This window comes from Hyperolius riggenbachi, chromosome 4, assembly GCF_040937935.1.
Source record: "Hyperolius riggenbachi isolate aHypRig1 chromosome 4, aHypRig1.pri, whole genome shotgun sequence".
Classification (NCBI taxonomy): Eukaryota; Metazoa; Chordata; class Amphibia; order Anura; family Hyperoliidae; genus Hyperolius; species Hyperolius riggenbachi.
The window spans coordinates 10,922,127-10,943,089 of NC_090649.1; the positions used below are offsets into that span (position 1 = coordinate 10,922,127).

The window sequence follows — 20,963 nt, forward strand, 5'->3', positions numbered from 1 at the left end:
AGAACAATAACCTCGGGACATTTCTGGGCCTTTGCAAAAACGCCACCGTCAAATCACTTCAAAAGAACAAAATTACCTACCACAGAGGACAAAACAGTAATTCTGGACACCTATCTATCGGAACTACTTCAAAAGAAAGCGATAATACCGGTACCAAAACAGCAGGAGAGGCAAGGGTTCTACTCGACCCTGTTTTTCGTACAAAAGAAATCAGGCGATTGGAGGCCAGTATTAGACCTCAAGCTTCTCAATTCATATATACGCCTAGAGAAGTTCAAGATGGAGTCATTGAACACAATAATATCAGCAGTAAGACCAAACGACTATCTCTTATCTATCGATCTGGAAGATGCGTATTTGCATATCCCGATACAACAGTCATTCCAAAAATTTCTCAGATTTGCCGTAGGAAATCAGCATTTTCAGTTTGTATGTCTCCCGTTCGGGATTTGTACGGCACCCAGAACGTTTACAAAAGTCCTCATAGAAGTAATCGCCCTCCTAAGACTACAGGGGCTACGTTGTCATCATTACCTCGACGACATTCTTCTATTAGCAAACTCAGAAATAGAGATCTGTACTCACAGACAAATGCTGATCGAGACTTTAGAAAAGTTCGGTTGGAGAATAAACTACCGCAAAAGTCATCTAACACCAACAAGGGACTTGATTTACTTAGGAGCGAGATTCCTTACAGAGGAAAATTCGGTGGGACTACCACAAGAGAAAATACCCACAATAAAGCAAAGGGTGTTGCAGGTATTTCTAGCCCAACAAGCACAAGCAAAACTATGCCTAAGAGTCTTAGGAACGATGTCATCCACCATACCAATGGTACCATGGGCACATTGGCATCTGAGGAACTTTCAACAGGGTTTTCTCCAACAGTGGAATGGAATTGTAAGGCTTGGTGGTGTATTCTCCACAGTCAGCATGCAACGCATGAGCTGGCGTGGAGGAGGTACACAACCTAGCACCAGGAAACAGGCTATCCCTAGTATAGTGGAGGGGAGGACTGACTGCAATAGGAGATTGTGGCGCACAGAGCCGGTGCAGATCTGACAGCCACAAACAATGCTTTCGTTATAACGTCTCAGCGCAAAGTAGCGCTGAGCGCACAAACCAGAACTGAGGAGATCAGGACAGGTAGACAGAATGAACGCTTGCTAGCTAGCGGCTACTTAGCGACAGCAAGCGTCCAAAACCAGACAGACTGGAATGAGGCAGCCAATGCGATGCGGCGATGGCGTGCCTCACAAAGACAGGACAGGATAGTCAGGAGATAGCAGGATTAAGATAGATGAACGTAACACAGATAAATATACAATAAGTATGTTTTCCTAGCGCATTACAATTACAGCTATCAATGAAACTATTTGTAACGTCTGACTAACATATGTATATATCGGCAATGAACCGATATATGACATAAGCAGGAACGCTGACTAGGAATGGAGTAACACAGGGAACAGGTCTCAGAAGGATTCGCTATCTCTTCGCAGAGATGAACGCAATCCACAAACAGTAACAGAACAGGATTCAGAAGGATTCGTTATCTCTTCGCAGAGATGAACGCAATCCACAAACAGTAACAGAACAGGATTCAGAAGGATTCGTTATCTCTTCGCAGAGATGAACGCAATCCACAAACAGTAACCGAACAGGATTCAGAAGGATTAGTTATCTCTTCGCAGAGATGAACGCAATCCACAAACGGTAACAGAACAGGATTCAGAAGGATTCGTTATCTCTTCGCAGAGATGAACGCAATCCACAAACAGAACCAGGAGCAGGGTAACTACCTCAGCACGGGTGGTCACGGTACGCGCAACCTACCAAAACGTGCTGGAAAGCTGACTAACTGCACACAGGATATAAACAGTTCGTGTACGTATACATCAGCGACACTGATATATCAACGTAACACAAATACAAGGAAAATAATAAACGTGCTGGTATGCATATATATTGGCAATGAACCAATATATGATGCAAAGACCAGCAAAGTATCTTTAACAAGAAACACGATCGGGGGCTAAAGCGACAGCAAGGCAGGCTTAAGCTGAAGCTATGAAAACCCAAGGAAACCCTGCAGGAAGCAGATCTTTATACTGAGGTCATCCAATGGGAGCAGACATGCAGATTCCCACACAGGTGAATGATAATCAGTCACAAGCTGACAGCAGGGAAAGACAGACAAAGCTATGCAGCTTGCATGGAAAGACATCAGAACTGCCTGAGCTGCAGCACTACTGCTTCCAGCAACACCTGCTGCAGCAGCGATCATTACAGTACCCCCGCCCTTAAAAGCGGATTCCAGACGCTTTTCAAAACTGAAATTCCCAACAAAACAGTCTGACTGATAATTCATGATGACCGGGACAGCCCGGCAAGACCGAATTCCAGAATCAGTCCCCACAAGACTGGACCCATCAGAACCAGAACCTACAGAACCATGCCCATCAGTACTACAAGCCCCAGTGTGACACCCATCAGAACCATGATTTCCAGAAGAAAGCCCTCCGAAACTCCCTGAGCGATACCCACCGCCTTCCAGGAACCGTTCAGAAACGCCAAAGCCTTTGCAATGCCCACCGGTACTGTCTTTACCAACACAAAACCCACTGTTGAACCAGTCCAAGGCACCAGGACAAGTTTTCTCAGAGACCTCCCAGAACACCTTGAAGCTCCAAAGAGATCCCCATAGGTCAGAATGCCCCTTAGGCTCACATGGAGAACCATCAAGAACCCCTATGGAACCTAGGGCAATTCCCGAGTCAGGGCCACAAGGACAAACATCAATATCAGGGCTTTCAGGGACCAGAACCATCTCTGGGCATGCAGGCAGACTGGCAATATCAGAACGTGTTCCCACTAAGGAAGCATCAGAGCACGCTAACACCTTAGACACACTTGGGCATTCTGGCACACAAAGAACATCTGGGCACACCGGCACAAGAGAAACCTCTGGGCATGTCAAGGAACTGTGAGCCTCAGGGTCAGCCAAGACAGGACCAAAACCAGGACTGGCCAAAAAAAAATCATCATGACTAAACTTCGCAACTACTGGACTTTTACACGAGAATGCTGGATCAGACTTAGATGTCGCTGATTCCAGCAAAGTCAGTAACAAATCAGATTCAGGGGCACTAACAAGACAGGACAAATCTTCTGATGTATGCACTGAACCAGATAGGGACTCCACAACTACCTCTGGACTGGACAGAGACTCATTTAATACACTGGATTGGAGCTCATGAGGCGCTGCAGAACAAGTCAGTATTGCAGCAGCCCCCACTGGACTAGGCAAAACTGAGGAATTCCCTGGACAGGAAGGGGACTCTGGAACCTCTGCCACAGCGGCCAGAGAACCAGAATCTTTCAGGATACAGGGCTGGGTTTCAGGAACACTCATCAGACCGGACTGAAATTCTGAGATTTCTATTATTTTGACCAGAGAATCAGAATTATCCATGTTACAGGGCAAGACTTCTGAAACATTCAGAGGACAGGGCTGGAGTTCCTCGGCTGTTACAACACTGGAGAGGGACTCAACAACATTGGTTAAATCAGACTGTGTACAGGGCAAGGTATCTGACACACTTGCTGACGAGGACAATATTTCAATGGCTTCTGCTTTGCTGGGCAGAAATTCATCAAGTTTTATTAGAGCAGACTGTAATTCCAAAACAGCTGCTAGACAAGTGAATATTACTGCAACACCAACTGAGGTAAGCAGTGCTTCAGCCTCCTCTGCTAGAGGGTTTAAAGTATCCAAAGTACTGGGTGAAGCATAAGACTCTGCGACCACAGCTTCACTGGACAGGATCACTGAACAGTCCATATTGCAGGGCAAAACCATGGAAGCACCTGCTGGACAGCATAATGATTCTGTGACCTGAGTTTCATTGGAGAGATCTACTGCACAATTCATGGTACAGGGCAAATTTATTGGAAAATTTTCTGAACAAGGTAATAATTCTGCGATTTCAGGTTCACATAGCAGATGCTCTGAGCTATTCACGAAACTAGAGCGAGGTGTAGAAACAGGAAGATCAAGACACAATGTTTGCGCATCTGAATCACCATTCATTTGCTGGGACTCGGAAACTGATGTAGTGCATCTATTGGCATCTGCTGGATCAGACAGGAGTTGAACTTTATTAACACAGGTAATTTCTGCAGAAGTGTTTGCAGAGACAGGCAAGATTTTTCTGGTGTCTGTTTCACTAAACAAAGAGTCATGAGTACTGGCTAGGCTGGACTCGGAAGTCAGCAGGACCTCTGGATTCTCTGCTGAGAAATTTGCGCAGGGCAAGGTTAAGAATGTATCAGTGGCTTCTGTTTTACTGGGAAGTAACACTGAGTTATCCATGGTACAGGGTGGAATTGCAGGAACTTCAATTTCACACAAAAAGAGCTCCGAATCACCTGCTGAATCAGCCAAAGGTGCTGAAGCAGGCGGGTCAGAACGCCAAATTTGCGAATTCGGAGTCACATAAAAATCATCCAAAATCAGTTCCCACACATCAATCAAAGGAGCCACACAGTCATACCTACACACACCAGCCTCTATTAGGTTATAGGCTGACTTAATGCATGCGTTCAATACCATTTCACTTTTTGCACTGTAAAATTGACAAAATGAACTTGAATCATTCTTCCATTCACAGACCAGGGCTTCCATCTCTCCCCTCTCGAATGGAGGATCCCATGCATACTTAACAGCGAAACATTTAGGCTGATCACAGTCTGCAGATATGATTGTGGCAGGCACATGTATAGGGTTAATTAGCAGGTGATTGGCAGATTCCTTATTCTTAAGAATCTCCAATACCTGTAGCAAGTGTTGAACTGTAGTGTATGCAAACTTCCCTTGGTTCACAAATAAGTTGATTTGTTCAATACTCTGTAATATCTCATCATAATCATACTCAGATAATTCTTTTAAACAAAAATCTTTATTTTCCCTAGCCAGGGAGGAAAGTTCATTAGTAGTTTCATAAGTCCATTTAACTCCCCTGAAAGACAATTGCATTTCATTATCTGTTAATGGCAGAATCTCATTATAGGTCTCAGTCGCTAAGGATAACGATTCTGCAGATTGGACACGTTTCTTAGAACGTTTGCGTTTTGCCTTTGACCCTGCTGGTGATTTATTCAAAGCTGCAGGAAAATTATCAGTAACACTTTCTGCTTGCTGCTCATTCTTGCAAGCAATTGAAGGAGCAGCTGATTGGCCTGCTGCCAGGAGTTCATTAAGAGGAAAAGGCAATGGATCTATGCGCAACCAGTTATGGATCACAAACGCTAGAAATTCCAGCGGTCTCTCTTTCAAATCGGAATGATTGAGAACATCAAATGCCCACTGGAATAATTCCCCTTTAAACAAAATATAACTTAGTTGGAGTGCCCAGGTTGAAACAGGAGTCGCTTGGAGATCGGGATTGGCCAGGAACCTGGCACATTCAGAGAAAAACTCATTTTCTGTTTCAGAGCTAAGTTCTTCAAATTTCTTAAAGGAACAGGAACCATAATTAACAGTGTCATACTTTCTGGGAATCCCCCCCACAATGGGGATTGGTAATGGGGTTTTCATAATGTAAGGCTTGGTGGTGTATTCTCCACAGTCAGCATGCAACGCATGAGCTGACGTGGAGGAGGTACACACACTAGCACAAGGAAACAGGCTATCCCTAGTATAGTGGAGGGGAGGACTGACTGCAATAGGAGATTGTGGCGCACAGAGCCGGTGCAGATCTGACAGCCACAAACAATGCTTTCGTTATAACGTCTCAGCGCAAAGTAGCGCTGAGCGCACAAACCAGAACTGAGGAGATCAGGACAGGTAGACAGAATGAACGCTTGCTAGCTAGCGGCTACTTAGCGACAGCAAGCGTCCAAAACCAGACAGACTGGAATGAGGCAGCCAATGCGATGCGGCGATGGCGTGCCTCACAAAGACAGGACAGGACAGGCAGAAAACAGCAGGATTAAGATAGATGAACGTAACACAGATAAATATACAATAAGTATGTTTTCCTAGCGTATTACAATTACAGCTATCAATGAAACTATTTGTAACGTCTGACTAACATATGTATATATCGGCAATGAACCGATATATGACATAAGCAGGAACGCTGACTAGGAATGGAGTAACACAGGGAACAGGACTCAGAAGGATTCGCTATCTCTTCGCAGAGATGAACGCAATCCACAAACGGTAACAGAACAGGATTCAGAAGGATTCGTTATCTCTTCGCAGAGATGAACGCAATCCACAAACAGTAACCGAACAGGATTCAGAAGGATTAGTTATCTCTTCGCAGAGATGAACGCAATCCACAAACGGTAACAGAACAGGATTCAGAAGGATTCGTTATCTCTTCGCAGAGATGAACGCAATCCACAAACAGAACCAGGAGCAGGGTAACTACCTCAGCACGGGTGGTCACGGTACGCGCAACCTACCAAAACGTGCTGGAAAGCTGACTAACTGCACACAGGATATAAACAGTTCGTGTACGTATACATCAGCGACACTGATATATCAACGTAACACAAATACAAGGAAAATAATAAACGTGCTGGTATGCATATATATTGGCAATGAACCAATATATGATGCAAAGACCAGCAAAGTATCTTTAACAAGAAACACGATCGGGGGCTAAAGCGACAGCAAGGCAGGCTTAAGCTGAAGCTATGAAAACCCAAGGAAACCCTGCAGGAAGCAGATCTTTATACTGAGGTCATCCAATGGGAGCAGACATGCAGATTCCCACACAGGTGAATGATAATCAGTCACAAGCTGACAGCAGGGAAAGACAGACAAAGCTATGCAGCTTGCATGGAAAGACATCAGAACTGCCTGAGCTGCAGCACTACTGCTTCCAGCAACACCTGCTGCAGCAGCGATCATTACAGGAATAGACCTGAAGCAAACTATATTGATAACAACTTTCATGAAGAAAGACCTAGGCTGGTGGCTTACGGACAGCAATCTTCAGAAGACAGTCCACCTGAGACAACAGAGTCCGATCATTGTGGAAACAGATGCGAGTACAATAGGTTGGGGGGCATCTTGTTTAGGTCGGATAGCGCAGGGAGTTTGGCCTCAGTTCATGACCAGTTGGCCGGCCAACAGACTAGAATTAAGGGCAGCATTTTGTGCTCTAAGAGCGTTCCACCAGATAGTCGAGGGCAGAATAGTATCATTAAGGATGGACAATATTACGGCAGTGGCTTATGTCAGAAACCAGGGAGGTACTCGGAGTCATCCTCTACTACAGGACACGAGACTGATATTGGAATATGCGATCAATCATCTAACCTCGATTTCAGCAACACATATTCCGGGGACTCTGAACATAGTACCGGATTATCTGAGTCGTATACAACTATCCAACAACGAGTGGCAACTACAGGAGGGGGTGTTCCAGTGGATTTGCTCCCAGATGGGTATCCCGGAGGTGGACCTAATGGCCACGAAAGGAAAACTGCAAATGCAGGCGATTTTTCAGTCGTTATTGAGAACCGGGGGCGGAGGAAGTGGATGCATTAACAGCGCCCTGGAACTTCCAATTAGGGTACGTGTTTCCCCCAGTACCGTTAATCATGCAACTCCTGAAGAGACTAAGATCAGAGAAGGTGACTTTAATAGCAATACTGTCACACTGGCCCAGAAGGCCCTGGTTTCCTACAGCTCTACAGATGACATCGACTCAGCCTCTCCAACTTCCGTGCAGCAAAGATCTATTGTCCCAGGGTCCGGTGTTTCACCCGGATCCAGCCAGGTTGAAACTGATGGCCTGGAAATTGAGAGGAGGAAACTAAGGAACCTGGGTTGTTCAGAGGCGGTGATACAAACCTTACAGAAAGCTAGGAAGCTCTTGACTAACACCTCTTACCAAAGGATATGGAAGGTTTTCATAGAGTTTTCAAAATCTCAGAACTTCAATCCCCTCAATCCATTAGTTAATGACATCTTATCTTTTCTCCAAACAGGAGTAGAAAAAGGACTAAGTGTGCACTCTATTAAGGTACAGATTTCAGCGATTTCAGCCTTAACCAGTCAAAAGTGGGCGGACCATCCGCTAATAAAACAATTTGTGAGAGCAGTATTGAAGATCCATCCTCCTACTAAGCCAACTTTCGCTGCATGGGACTTACCGTTAGTGTTGGATTTTCTTACGAAGGCACCCTTTGAACCTATTGAGCAATGTTCATTAGGGAACTTAACTCTAAAAACGATCTTTCTGGTGGCCATCTCTTCGGCACGGAGAGTCTCTGAACTTCAAGCGCTGAGCTGTTTGGAACCTTATCTAGTCTTCTATCCGGATAGAGTCCAGCTTAAACCTATACAGGGATTTCTCCCTAAGGTTTCTTCAGTTTATCATCTAAGCCAAGAATGGTCACTGCCAACTTTTACGCAAGAAGACTCCTCCATGCTACATTCTCTAGACGTAGCGAGAGTCTTAAGGACTTACGTCCAAGCAACAAAGGATATCCGAAAGTCTGAGAGATTATTCATCATACAGGCAGGATATAGGAAAGGACAGGCAGCCTCGAGCAGGACAATTGCGTCATGGCTGGTCAAAGTAATTCAATCTGCATACAAAGCGGTGGGGAGAGACCCACCAAAGGAGATAAGAGCACATTCGACGCGCAGCATAGCGACGTCCTGGGCAGCTCAGGCAAAAGTGACGCCTGAAAAGATTTGCCAAGCAGCAAACTGGACAAACATAAGTACCTTTGTTAACCATTACAAAGTTGATACCTCAACCGCAACTTCTTTAGACTTTGGAAAAGCGGTCATTTCATGTGCCTCTTCATCACTGTAAATGTGTAAAATAAATGTTTTGCTGTGATTTGCACCTGCCACAGTCTCCCTCCCGTTGTATTTTATAGTTAAATCCCGATGTGTTGCCATTGAGGCATGGGGAAAAGAGAAAATTTAATACTTACCTACCGGTAATTTTCCTTTCCCCATGCATCTATGGCAACACAGCGGACCCTCCCGCTGTTCGGTGACGTACTAGTTATGGGACGGCGGGCGGAGCCGCATTCAAGACACTTATACTAATGACGTCCTGTGGGGTAATAGGAGCGGGACTAATACCCGATGTGTTGCCATAGATGCATGGGGAAAGGAAAATTACCGGTAGGTAAGTATTCAATTTTCTCTTTTTTGGCCTCCAATGCTAGCTGCACCTTGACAAAACTCACATTAGTCTGCCTACTCCTCTTGAGTATTAGTTCCCAATATGCCAGTTGTCTATGTTCCTATGCGTGCACTGCTTTCTTCTTGGTAGCAAAATTGCAATCAGTTTCCACCGGAGGTTTCTGTAGTGTAGTGGTTATCACGTTTGCTTTACACGCAAAAGGTCCCCAGCTTGAAACTGGGCAGAAACAGTGATGCTTTTTGTTCCATAAAGTGGTCTATTCCCCTCCTTTCTAAAGAAGATTTTTGGCCTCCAATGCTAGCTGCACCTTGACAAAACTCACATTAGTCTGCCTACTCCTCTTGATCAAGTTGTCTCCAAGCAAAAGAGCTGGAGTTAGTCCAAAGTAGCGTGTTAGCTTGATCAGGACAGATGTGGATCCTAGTTGTTGCGTGTGGTTAAAATGAGCTGCGTGTGGTTAAAATGAGCTGCACGTGGTTAAAACAAGCTTTGCTTGGGTAAAATGAGCCGCTTGTGGGTACACCCTGAGAAGTGTAGGTGGTTTCTGTAGTGTAGTGGTTATCACGTTCTCCTAACACGCGAAAGGTCCCCGGTTCGAAACTGGGCAGAAACATGGCTTTTTCTCTGGTCTTCTTTCCTTTTCACGCAGGCTTCACTTACGCATGCATGAGTCTTTACCTGTCTGGCTTAATCATATTCATGAAAAGCTCTACTTTTCCTCTTTCGGGGCTCCAGGACAAGCAAGAAGTGTCTGGTTTCTGTAGTGTAGTGGTTATCACGTTCGCCTCACACGCGAAAGGTCCCCGGTTCGGAACCGGGCAGAAACAGTGTCTATCTTTAACTTTTTGCCATCCAAAGCACTCCTCCTTCCCTTGCTCCATACGCTTGCAAGCTGGCCCTCAATGTGACTGGCCAGTGTCTTTTCTTCACTCACTTTCTCAGGCAACTGCTAATAGCCTCTTTCAGACTGCCTCTCAGCCATCCCTACATGCATATCCATCTAAGAGAGATCTAAAACTCAACTTGCAAAACACCAAGCTTTGTCTCTTTTCCTTCTCCCTAGATACTGCACTATCTAGAAGTAAAACTGTCCTACCACCTGCTTTGTAAGTTTATATTGCCTGGAATTTGCCTTTGACTCCAACCTCCCTTGTCTTCTTCCTATCCAGCCCTTCTCCAAGTACTGCCACTTTGGTTGCCGTCGCATCATCTGCAAAGTTCAGGCTTTCCCAGTAGTTAAGACTTATGATATTTTGCTGCATGCCATGGTTGTCTTTCCCCTCCCCACCTTTCTATTCCCGAATGCCTTTTTTTTTACTCAAGCATACTCTATTGACCTAAGCCCAACATTTTAGATGTTGTTACCTCTCATAGCTACTTTATTGCTCCCTTTCTCATGTGGAAGGTTTTTTGAGTATTAGTTCCCAATATGCCAGTTGTCTATGTTCCTATGCGTGCACTGCTTTCTTCTTGGTAGCAAAATTGCAATCAGTTTCCACTGGAGGTTTCTGTAGTGTAGTGGTAATCACGTTTGCTTTACACGCAAAAGGTCCCCAGCTCGAAACTGGGCAGAAACAGTGATGCTTTTTGTTCCATAAAGTGGTCTATTCCCCTCCTTTCTAAAGAAGATTTTTGGCCTCCAATGCTAGCTGCACCTTGACAAAACTCACATTAGTCTGCCTACTCCTCTTGATCCAGTTGTCTCCAAGCAAAAGAGCTGGAGTTAGTCCAAAGTAGCGTGTTAGCTTGATCAGGACAGATGTGGATCCTAGTTGTTGCGTGTGGTTAAAATGAGCTGCGTGTGGTTAAAATGAGCTGCACGTGGTTAAAACAAGCTTTGCTTGGGTAAAATGAGCCGCTTGTGGGTACACCCTGAGAAGTGTAGGTGGTTTCTGTAGTGTAGTGGTTATCACGTTCTCCTAACACGCGAAAGGTCCCCAGTTCGAAACTGGGCTGAAACATGGCTTTTTCTCTGGTCTTCTTTCCTTTTCACGCAAGCTTCACTTACGCATGCATGAGTCTTTACCTGTCTGGCTTAATGATATTCATGAAAAGCTCTACTTTTCCTCTTTCGGGGCTCCAGGACAAGCAAGAAGTGTCTGGTTTCTGTAGTGTAGTGGTTATCACGTTCGCCTCACACGCGAAAGGTCCCCGGTTCGGAACCGGGCAGAAACAGTGTCTATCTTTAACTTTTTGCCATCCAAAGCACTCCTCCTTCCCTTGCTCCATACGCTTGCAAGCTGGCCCTCAATGTGACTGGCCAGTGTCTTTTCTTCACTCACTTTCTCAGGCAACTGCTAATAGCCTCTTTCAGACTGCCTCTCAGCCATCCCTACATGCATATCCATCTAAGAGAGATCTAAAACTCAACTTGCAAAACACCAAGCTTTGTCTCTTTTCCTTCTCCCTAGATACTGCACTATCTAGAAGTAGAACTGTCCTACCACCTGCTTTGTAAGTTTATATTGCCTGGAATTTGCCTTTGACTCCAACCTCCCTTGTCTTCTTCCTATCCAGCCCTTCTCCAAGTACTGCCACTTTGGTTGCCGTCGCATCATCTGCAAAGTTCAGGCTTTCCCAGTAGTTAAGACTTATGATATTTTGCTGCATGCCATGGTTGTCTTTCCCCTCCCCACCTTTCTATTCCCGAATGCCTTTTTTTTTACTCAAGCATACTCTATTGACCTAAGCCCAACATTTTAGATGTTGTTACCTCTCATAGCTACTTTATTGCTCCCTTTCTCATGTGGAAGGTTCTTTTGAGTATTAGTTCCCAATATGCCAGTTGTCTATGTTCCTATGCGTGCACTGCTTTCTTCTTGGTAGCAAAATTGCAATCAGTTTCCACTGGAGGTTTCTGTAGTGTAGTGGTAATCACGTTTGCTTTACACGCAAAGGTCCCCAGCTTGAAACTGGGCAGAAACAGTGATGCTTTTTGTTCCATAAAGTGGTCTATTCCCCTCCTTTCTAAAGAAGATTTTTGGCCTCCAATGCTAGCTGCACCTTGACAAAACTCACATTAGTCTGCCTACTCCTCTTGATCCAGTTGTCTCCAAGCAAAAGAGCTGGAGTTAGTCCAAAGTAGCGTGTTAGCTTGATCAGGACAGATGTGGATCCTAGTTGTTGCGTGTGGTTAAAATGAGCTGCGTGTGGTTAAAATGAGCTTCACGTGGTTAAAACAAGCTTTGCTTGGGTAAAATGAGCCGCTTGTGGGTACACCCTGAGAAGTGTAGGTGGTTTCTGTAGTGTAGTGGTTATCACGTTCTCCTAACACGCGAAAGGTCCCCGGTTCGAAACTGGGCAGAAACATGGCTTTTTCTCTGGTCTTCTTTCCTTTTCACGCAGGCTTCACTTACGCATGCATGAGTCTTTACCTGTCTGGCTTAATCATATTCATGAAAAGCTCTACTTTTCCTCTTTCGGGGCTCCAGGACAAGCAAGAAGTGTCTGGTTTCTGTAGTGTAGTGGTTATCACGTTCGCCTCACACGCGAAAGGTCCCCGGTTCGGAACCGGGCAGAAACAGTGTCTATCTTTAACTTTTTGCCATCCAAAGCACTCCTCCTTCCCTTGCTCCATACGCTTGCAAGCTGGCCCTCAATGTGACTGGCCAGTGTCTTTTCTTCACTCACTTTCTCAGGCAACTGCTAATAGCCTCTTTCAGACTGCCTCTCAGCCATCCCTACATGCATATCCATCTAAGAGAGATCTAAAACTCAACTTGCAAAACACCAAGCTTTGTCTCTTTTCCTTCTCCCTAGATACTGCACTATCTAGAAGTAGAACTGTCCTACCACCTGCTTTGTAAGTTTATATTGCCTGGAATTTGCCTTTGACTCCAACCTCCCTTGTCTTCTTCCTATCCAGCCCTTCTCCAAGTACTGCCACTTTGGTTGCCGTCGCATCATCTGCAAAGTTCAGGCTTTCCCAGTAGTTAAGACTTATGATATTTTGCTGCATGCCATGGTTGTCTTTCCCCTCCCCACCTTTCTATTCCCGAATGCCTTTTTTTTTACTCAAGCATACTCTATTGACCTAAGCCCAACATTTTAGATGTTGTTACCTCTCATAGCTACTTTATTGCTCCCTTTCTCATGTGGAAGGTTCTTTTGAGTATTAGTTCCCAATATGCCAGTTGTCTATGTTCCTATGCGTGCACTGCTTTCTTCTTGGTAGCAAAATTGCAATCAGTTTCCACTGGAGGTTTCTGTAGTGTAGTGGTAATCACGTTTGCTTTACACGCAAAAGGTCCCCAGCTTGAAACTGGGCAGAAACAGTGATGCTTTTTGTTCCATAAAGTGGTCTATTCCCCTCCTTTCTAAAGAAGATTTTTGGCCTCCAATGCTAGCTGCACCTTGACAAAACTCACATTAGTCTGCCTACTCCTCTTGATCAAGTTGTCTCCAAGCAAAAGAGCTGGAGTTAGTCCAAAGTAGCGTGTTAGCTTGATCAGGACAGATGTGGATCCTAGTTGTTGCGTGTGGTTAAAATGAGCTGCGTGTGGTTAAAATGAGCTGCACGTGGTTAAAACAAGCTTTGCTTGGGTAAAATGAGCCGCTTGTGGGTACACCCTGAGAAGTGTAGGTGGTTTCTGTAGTGTAGTGGTTATCACGTTCTCCTAACACGCGAAAGGTCCCCGGTTCGAAACTGGGCAGAAACATGGCTTTTTCTCTGGTCTTCTTTCCTTTTCACGCAGGCTTCACTTACGCATGCATGAGTCTTTACCTGTCTGGCTTAATCATATTCATGAAAAGCTCTACTTTTCCTCTTTCGGGGCTCCAGGACAAGCAAGAAGTGTCTGGTTTCTGTAGTGTAGTGGTTATCACGTTCGCCTCACACGCGAAAGGTCCCCGGTTCGGAACCGGGCAGAAACAGTGTCTATCTTTAACTTTTTGCCATCCAAAGCACTCCTCCTTCCCTTGCTCCATACGCTTGCAAGCTGGCCCTCAATGTGACTGGCCAGTGTCTTTTCTTCACTCACTTTCTCAGGCAACTGCTAATAGCCTCTTTCAGACTGCCTCTCAGCCATCCCTACATGCATATCCATCTAAGAGAGATCTAAAACTCAACTTGCAAAACACCAAGCTTTGTCTCTTTTCCTTCTCCCTAGATACTGCACTATCTAGAAGTAGAACTGTCCTACCACCTGCTTTGTAAGTTTATATTGCCTGGAATTTGCCTTTGACTCCAACCTCCCTTGTCTTCTTCCTATCCAGCCCTTCTCCAAGTACTGCCACTTTGGTTGCCGTCGCATCATCTGCAAAGTTCAGGCTTTCCCAGTAGTTAAGACTTATGATATTTTGCTGCATGCCATGGTTGTCTTTCCCCTCCCCACCTTTCTATTCCCGAATGCCTTTTTTTTTACTCAAGCATACTCTATTGACCTAAGCCCAACATTTTAGATGTTGTTACCTCTCATAGCTACTTTATTGCTCCCTTTCTCATGTGGAAGGTTTTTTGAGTATTAGTTCCCAATATGCCAGTTGTCTATGTTCCTATGCGTGCACTGCTTTCTTCTTGGTAGCAAAATTGCAATCAGTTTCCACTGGAGGTTTCTGTAGTGTAGTGGTAATCACGTTTGCTTTACACGCAAAAGGTCCCCAGCTCGAAACTGGGCAGAAACAGTGATGCTTTTTGTTCCATAAAGTGGTCTATTCCCCTCCTTTCTAAAGAAGATTTTTGGCCTCCAATGCTAGCTGCACCTTGACAAAACTCACATTAGTCTGCCTACTCCTCTTGATCCAGTTGTCTCCAAGCAAAAGAGCTGGAGTTAGTCCAAAGTAGCGTGTTAGCTTGATCAGGACAGATGTGGATCCTAGTTGTTGCGTGTGGTTAAAATGAGCTGCGTGTGGTTAAAATGAGCTGCACGTGGTTAAAACAAGCTTTGCTTGGGTAAAATGAGCCGCTTGTGGGTACACCCTGAGAAGTGTAGGTGGTTTCTGTAGTGTAGTGGTTATCACGTTCTCCTAACACGCGAAAGGTCCCCAGTTCGAAACTGGGCTGAAACATGGCTTTTTCTCTGGTCTTCTTTCCTTTTCACGCAAGCTTCACTTACGCATGCATGAGTCTTTACCTGTCTGGCTTAATGATATTCATGAAAAGCTCTACTTTTCCTCTTTCGGGGCTCCAGGACAAGCAAGAAGTGTCTGGTTTCTGTAGTGTAGTGGTTATCACGTTCGCCTCACACGCGAAAGGTCCCCGGTTCGGAACCGGGCAGAAACAGTGTCTATCTTTAACTTTTTGCCATCCAAAGCACTCCTCCTTCCCTTGCTCCATACGCTTGCAAGCTGGCCCTCAATGTGACTGGCCAGTGTCTTTTCTTCACTCACTTTCTCAGGCAACTGCTAATAGCCTCTTTCAGACTGCCTCTCAGCCATCCCTACATGCATATCCATCTAAGAGAGATCTAAAACTCAACTTGCAAAACACCAAGCTTTGTCTCTTTTCCTTCTCCCTAGATACTGCACTATCTAGAAGTAGAACTGTCCTACCACCTGCTTTGTAAGTTTATATTGCCTGGAATTTGCCTTTGACTCCAACCTCCCTTGTCTTCTTCCTATCCAGCCCTTCTCCAAGTACTGCCACTTTGGTTGCCGTCGCATCATCTGCAAAGTTCAGGCTTTCCCAGTAGTTAAGACTTATGATATTTTGCTGCATGCCATGGTTGTCTTTCCCCTCCCCACCTTTCTATTCCCGAATGCCTTTTTTTTTACTCAAGCATACTCTATTGACCTAAGCCCAACATTTTAGATGTTGTTACCTCTCATAGCTACTTTATTGCTCCCTTTCTCATGTGGAAGGTTCTTTTGAGTATTAGTTCCCAATATGCCAGTTGTCTATGTTCCTATGCGTGCACTGCTTTCTTCTTGGTAGCAAAATTGCAATCAGTTTCCACTGGAGGTTTCTGTAGTGTAGTGGTAATCACGTTTGCTTTACACGCAAAGGTCCCCAGCTTGAAACTGGGCAGAAACAGTGATGCTTTTTGTTCCATAAAGTGGTCTATTCCCCTCCTTTCTAAAGAAGATTTTTGGCCTCCAATGCTAGCTGCACCTTGACAAAACTCACATTAGTCTGCCTACTCCTCTTGATCCAGTTGTCTCCAAGCAAAAGAGCTGGAGTTAGTCCAAAGTAGCGTGTTAGCTTGATCAGGACAGATGTGGATCCTAGTTGTTGCGTGTGGTTAAAATGAGCTGCGTGTGGTTAAAATGAGCTTCACGTGGTTAAAACAAGCTTTGCTTGGGTAAAATGAGCCGCTTGTGGGTACACCCTGAGAAGTGTAGGTGGTTTCTGTAGTGTAGTGGTTATCACGTTCTCCTAACACGCGAAAGGTCCCCAGTTCGAAACTGGGCAGAAACATGGCTTTTTCTCTGGTCTTCTTTCCTTTTCACGCAGGCTTCACTTACGCATGCATGAGTCTTTACCTGTCTGGCTTAATAATATTAATGAAAAGCTCTACTTTTCCTCTTTCGGGGCTCCAGGACAAGCAAGAAGTGTCTGGTTTCTGTAGTGTAGTGGTTATCACGTTCGCCTCACACGCGAAAGGTCCCCGGTTCGGAACCGGGCAGAAACAGTGTCTATCTTTAACTTTTTGCCATCCAAAGCACTCCTCCTTCCCTTGCTCCATACGCTTGCAAGCTGGCCCTCAATGTGACTGGCCAGTGTCTTTTCTTCACTCACTTTCTCAGGCAACTGCTAATAGCCTCTTTCAGACTGCCTCTCAGCCATCCCTACATGCATATCCATCTAAGAGAGATCTAAAACTCAACTTGCAAAACACCAAGCTTTGTCTCTTTTCCTTCTCCCTAGATACTGCACTATCTAGAAGTAGAACTGTCCTACCACCTGCTTTGTAAGTTTATATTGCCTTGAATTTGCCTTTGACTCCAACCTCCCTTGTCTTCTTCCTATCCAGCCCATCTCCAAGTACTGCCACTTTGGTTGCCGTCGCATCATCTGCAAAGTTCAGGCTTTCCCAGTAGTTAAGACTTATGATATTTTGCTGCATGCCATGGTTGTCTTTCCCCTCCCCACCTTTCTATTCCCGAATGCCTTTTTTTTTACTCAAGCATACTCTATTGACCTAAGCCCAACATTTTAGATGTTGTTACCTCTCATAGCTACTTTATTGCTCCCTTTCTCATGTGGAAGGTTCTTTTGAGTATTAGTTCCCAATATGCCAGTTGTCTATGTTCCTATGCGTGCACTGCTTTCTTCTTGGTAGCAAAATTGCAATCAGTTTCCACTGGAGGTTTCTGTAGTGTAGTGGTAATCACGTTTGCTTTACACGCAAAAGGTCCCCAGCTCGAAACTGGGCAGAAACAGTGATGCTTTTTGTTCCATAAAGTGGTCTATTCCCCTCCTTTCTAAAGAAGATTTTTGGCCTCCAATGCTAGCTGCACCTTGACAAAACTCACATTAGTCTGCCTACTCCTCTTGATCCAGTTGTCTCCAAGCAAAAGAGCTGGAGTTAGTCCAAAGTAGCGTGTTAGCTTGATCAGGACAGATGTGGATCCTAGTTGTTGCGTGTGGTTAAAATGAGCTGCGTGTGGTTAAAATGAGCTGCACGTGGTTAAAACAAGCTTTGCTTGGGTAAAATGAGCCGCTTGTGGGTACACCCTGAGAAGTGTAGGTGGTTTCTGTAGTGTAGTGGTTATCACGTTCTCCTAACACGCGAAAGGTCCCCAGTTCGAAACTGGGCTGAAACATGGCTTTTTCTCTGGTCTTCTTTCCTTTTCACGCAGGCTTCACTTACGCATGCATGAGTCTTTACCTGTCTGGCTTAATGATATTCATGAAAAGCTCTACTTTTCCTCTTTCGGGGCTCCAGGACAAGCAAGAAGTGTCTGGTTTCTGTAGTGTAGTGGTTATCACGTTCGCCTCACACGCGAAAGGTCCCCGGTTCGGAACCGGGCAGAAACAATGTCTATCTTTAACTTTTTGCCATCCAAAGCACTCCTCCTTCCCTTGCTCCATTCGCTTGCAAGCTGGCCCTCAATGTGACTGGCCAGTGTCTTTTCTTCACTCACTTTCTCAGGCAACTGCTAATAGCCTCTTTCAGACTGCCTCTCAGCCATCCCTACATGCATATCCATCTAAGAGAGATCTAAAACTCAACTTGCAAAACACCAAGCTTTGTCTCTTTTCCTTCTCCCTAGATACTGCACTATCTAGAAGTAGAACTGCCCTACCACCTGCTTTGTAAGTTTATATTGCCTGGAATTTGCCTTTGACTCCAACCTCCCTTGTCTTCTTCCTATCCAGCCCTTCTCCAAGTACTGCCACTTTGGTTGCCGTCGCATCATCTGCAAAGTTCAGGCTTTCCCAGTAGTTAAGACTTATGATATTTTGCTGCATGCCATGGTTGTCTTTCCCCTCCCCACCTTTCTATTCCCGAATGCCTTTTTTTTTACTCAAGCATACTCTATTGACCTAAGCCCAACATTTTAGATGTTGTTACCTCTCATAGCTACTTTATTGCTCCCTTTCTCATGTGGAAGGTTCTTTTGAGTATTAGTTCCCAATATGCCAGTTGTCTATGTTCCTATGCGTGCACTGCTTTCTTCTTGGTAGCAAAATTGCAATCAGTTTCCACTGGAGGTTTCTGTAGTGTAGTGGTAATCACGTTTGCTTTACACGCAAAGGTCCCCAGCTTGAAACTGGGCAGAAACAGTGATGCTTTTTGTTCCATAAAGTGGTCTATTCCCCTCCTTTCTAAAGAAGATTTTTGGCCTCCAATGCTAGCTGCACCTTGACAAAACTCACATTAGTCTGCCTACTCCTCTTGATCCAGTTGTCTCCAAGCAAAAGAGCTGGAGTTAGTCCAAAGTAGCGTGTTAGCTTGATCAGGACAGATGTGGATCCTAGTTGTTGCGTGTGGTTAAAATGAGCTGCGTGTGGTTAAAATGAGCTTCACGTGGTTAAAACAAGCTTTGCTTGGGTAAAATGAGCCGCTTGTGGGTACACCCTGAGAAGTGTAGGTGGTTTCTGTAGTGTAGTGGTTATCACGTTCTCCTAACACGTGAAAGGTCCCCAGTTCGAAACTGGGCAGAAACATGGCTTTTTCTCTGGTCTTCTTTCCTTTTCACGCAGGCTTCACTTACGCATGCATGAGTCTTTACCTGTCTGGCTTAATAATATTAATGAAAAGCTCTACTTTTCCTCTTTCGGGGCTCCAGGACAAGCAAGAAGTGTCTGGTTTCTGTAGTGTAGTGGTTATCACGTTCGCCTCACACGCGAAAGGTCCCCGGTTCGGAACCGGGCAGAAACAGTGTCTATCTTTAACTTTTTGCCATCCAAAGCACTCCTCCTTCCCTTGCTCCATACGCTTGCAAGCTGGCCCTCAATGTGACTGGCCAGTGTCTTTTCTTCACTCACTTTCTCAGGAAACTGCTAATAGCCTCTTTCAGACTGCCTCTCAGCCATCCCTACATGCATATCCATCTAAGAGAGATCTAAAACTCAACTTGCAAAACACCAAGCTTTGTCTCTTTTCCTTCTCCCTAGATACTGCACTATCTAGAAGTAGAACTGTCCTACCACCTGCTTTGTAAGTTTATATTGCCTGGAATTTGCCTTTGACTCCAACCTCCCTTGTCTTCTTCCTATCCAGCCCATCTCCAAGTACTGCCACTTTGGTTGCCGTCGCATCATCTGCAAAGTTCAGGCTTTCCCAGTAGTTAAGACTTATGATATTTTGCTGCATGCCATGGTTGTCTTTCCCCTCCCCACCTTTCTATTCCCGAATGCCTTTTTTTTTACTCAAGCATACTCTATTGACCTAAGCCCAACATTTTAGATGTTGTTACCTCTCATAGCTACTTTATTGCTCCCTTTCTCATGTGGAAGGTTCTTTTGAGTATTAGTTCCCAATATGCCAGTTGTCTATGTTCCTATGCGTGCACTGCTTTCTTCTTGGTAGCAAAATTGCAATCAGTTTCCACTGGAGGTTTCTGTAGTGTAGTGGTAATCACGTTTGCTTTACACGCAAAAGGTCCCCAGCTTGAAACTGGGCAGAAACAGTGATGCTTTTTGTTCCATAAAGTGGTCTATTCCCCTCCTTTCTAAAGAAGATTTTTGGCCTCCAATGCTAGCTGCACCTTGACAAAACTCACATTAGTCTGCCTACTCCTCTTGATCCAGTTGTCTCCAAGCAAAAGAGCTGGAGTTAGTCCAAAGTAGCGTGTTAGCTTGATCAGGACAGATGTGGATCCTAGTTGTTGCGTGTGGTTAAAATGAGCTGCGTGTGGTTAAAATGAGCTGCACGTGGTTAAAACAAGCTTTGCTTGGGTAAAATGAGCCGCTTGTGGGTACACCCTGAGAAGTGTAGGTGGTTTCTGTAGTGTAGTGGTTATCACGTTCTCCTAACACGCGAAAGGTCCCCAGTTCGAAACTGGGCTGAAACATGGCTTTTTCTCTGGTCTTCTTTCCTTTTCACGCAGGCTTCACTTACGCATGCATGAGTCTTTACCTGTCTGGCTTAATGATATTCATGAAAAGCTCTACTTTTCCTCTTTCGGGGCTCCAGGACAAGCAAGAAGTGTCTGGTTTCTGTAGTGTAGTGGTTATCACGTTCGCCTCACACGCGAAAGGTCCCCGGTTCGGAACCGGGCAGAAACAGTGTCTATCTTTAACTTTTTGCCATCCAAAGCACTCCTCCTTCCCTTGCTCCATACGCTTGCAAGCTGGCCCTCAATGTGACTGGCCAGTGTCTTTTCTTCACTCACTTTCTCAGGCAACTGCTAATAGCCTCTTTCAGACTGCCTCTCAGCCATCCCTAC

The 20,963-nt window shown here is 45.1% G+C and overlaps 24 non-coding genes across 24 annotated transcripts; all 24 read left to right on the plus strand.

Moving 5' to 3' along the window:
• Positions 1-9,344: 9,344 nt before the first annotated feature.
• On the plus strand, positions 9,345-9,417 carry TRNAV-UAC (transfer RNA valine (anticodon UAC)). The gene has a single exon. It is a non-coding gene; the product is annotated as a tRNA-Val (tRNA).
• A 311-nt stretch (positions 9,418-9,728) lies between these two features.
• Positions 9,729-9,801, plus strand: TRNAV-AAC (transfer RNA valine (anticodon AAC)). Its single transcript has one exon. It is a non-coding gene; the product is annotated as a tRNA-Val (tRNA).
• A 141-nt stretch (positions 9,802-9,942) lies between these two features.
• On the plus strand, positions 9,943-10,015 carry TRNAV-CAC (transfer RNA valine (anticodon CAC)). Its single transcript has one exon. It is a non-coding gene; the product is annotated as a tRNA-Val (tRNA).
• A 677-nt stretch (positions 10,016-10,692) lies between these two features.
• On the plus strand, positions 10,693-10,765 carry TRNAV-UAC (transfer RNA valine (anticodon UAC)). The gene has a single exon. It is a non-coding gene; the product is annotated as a tRNA-Val (tRNA).
• A 311-nt stretch (positions 10,766-11,076) lies between these two features.
• Positions 11,077-11,149, plus strand: TRNAV-AAC (transfer RNA valine (anticodon AAC)). The gene has a single exon. It is a non-coding gene; the product is annotated as a tRNA-Val (tRNA).
• Positions 11,150-11,290: 141 nt separating this feature from the next.
• On the plus strand, positions 11,291-11,363 carry TRNAV-CAC (transfer RNA valine (anticodon CAC)). Its single transcript has one exon. It is a non-coding gene; the product is annotated as a tRNA-Val (tRNA).
• Positions 11,364-12,424: 1,061 nt separating this feature from the next.
• On the plus strand, positions 12,425-12,497 carry TRNAV-AAC (transfer RNA valine (anticodon AAC)). Its single transcript has one exon. It is a non-coding gene; the product is annotated as a tRNA-Val (tRNA).
• A 141-nt stretch (positions 12,498-12,638) lies between these two features.
• TRNAV-CAC (transfer RNA valine (anticodon CAC)) lies at positions 12,639-12,711 on the plus strand. The gene has a single exon. It is a non-coding gene; the product is annotated as a tRNA-Val (tRNA).
• Positions 12,712-13,389: 678 nt separating this feature from the next.
• TRNAV-UAC (transfer RNA valine (anticodon UAC)) lies at positions 13,390-13,462 on the plus strand. The gene has a single exon. It is a non-coding gene; the product is annotated as a tRNA-Val (tRNA).
• Positions 13,463-13,773: 311 nt separating this feature from the next.
• On the plus strand, positions 13,774-13,846 carry TRNAV-AAC (transfer RNA valine (anticodon AAC)). The gene has a single exon. It is a non-coding gene; the product is annotated as a tRNA-Val (tRNA).
• A 141-nt stretch (positions 13,847-13,987) lies between these two features.
• Positions 13,988-14,060, plus strand: TRNAV-CAC (transfer RNA valine (anticodon CAC)). Its single transcript has one exon. It is a non-coding gene; the product is annotated as a tRNA-Val (tRNA).
• A 677-nt stretch (positions 14,061-14,737) lies between these two features.
• Positions 14,738-14,810, plus strand: TRNAV-UAC (transfer RNA valine (anticodon UAC)). Its single transcript has one exon. It is a non-coding gene; the product is annotated as a tRNA-Val (tRNA).
• A 311-nt stretch (positions 14,811-15,121) lies between these two features.
• On the plus strand, positions 15,122-15,194 carry TRNAV-AAC (transfer RNA valine (anticodon AAC)). Its single transcript has one exon. It is a non-coding gene; the product is annotated as a tRNA-Val (tRNA).
• Positions 15,195-15,335: 141 nt separating this feature from the next.
• Positions 15,336-15,408, plus strand: TRNAV-CAC (transfer RNA valine (anticodon CAC)). Its single transcript has one exon. It is a non-coding gene; the product is annotated as a tRNA-Val (tRNA).
• A 1,061-nt stretch (positions 15,409-16,469) lies between these two features.
• On the plus strand, positions 16,470-16,542 carry TRNAV-AAC (transfer RNA valine (anticodon AAC)). The gene has a single exon. It is a non-coding gene; the product is annotated as a tRNA-Val (tRNA).
• Positions 16,543-16,683: 141 nt separating this feature from the next.
• On the plus strand, positions 16,684-16,756 carry TRNAV-CAC (transfer RNA valine (anticodon CAC)). Its single transcript has one exon. It is a non-coding gene; the product is annotated as a tRNA-Val (tRNA).
• A 678-nt stretch (positions 16,757-17,434) lies between these two features.
• TRNAV-UAC (transfer RNA valine (anticodon UAC)) lies at positions 17,435-17,507 on the plus strand. The gene has a single exon. It is a non-coding gene; the product is annotated as a tRNA-Val (tRNA).
• Positions 17,508-17,818: 311 nt separating this feature from the next.
• On the plus strand, positions 17,819-17,891 carry TRNAV-AAC (transfer RNA valine (anticodon AAC)). Its single transcript has one exon. It is a non-coding gene; the product is annotated as a tRNA-Val (tRNA).
• Positions 17,892-18,032: 141 nt separating this feature from the next.
• TRNAV-CAC (transfer RNA valine (anticodon CAC)) lies at positions 18,033-18,105 on the plus strand. The gene has a single exon. It is a non-coding gene; the product is annotated as a tRNA-Val (tRNA).
• A 1,061-nt stretch (positions 18,106-19,166) lies between these two features.
• Positions 19,167-19,239, plus strand: TRNAV-AAC (transfer RNA valine (anticodon AAC)). The gene has a single exon. It is a non-coding gene; the product is annotated as a tRNA-Val (tRNA).
• Positions 19,240-19,380: 141 nt separating this feature from the next.
• TRNAV-CAC (transfer RNA valine (anticodon CAC)) lies at positions 19,381-19,453 on the plus strand. Its single transcript has one exon. It is a non-coding gene; the product is annotated as a tRNA-Val (tRNA).
• Positions 19,454-20,131: 678 nt separating this feature from the next.
• Positions 20,132-20,204, plus strand: TRNAV-UAC (transfer RNA valine (anticodon UAC)). The gene has a single exon. It is a non-coding gene; the product is annotated as a tRNA-Val (tRNA).
• A 311-nt stretch (positions 20,205-20,515) lies between these two features.
• On the plus strand, positions 20,516-20,588 carry TRNAV-AAC (transfer RNA valine (anticodon AAC)). The gene has a single exon. It is a non-coding gene; the product is annotated as a tRNA-Val (tRNA).
• A 141-nt stretch (positions 20,589-20,729) lies between these two features.
• TRNAV-CAC (transfer RNA valine (anticodon CAC)) lies at positions 20,730-20,802 on the plus strand. Its single transcript has one exon. It is a non-coding gene; the product is annotated as a tRNA-Val (tRNA).
• The last annotated feature ends 161 nt before the right edge of the window (positions 20,803-20,963 follow it).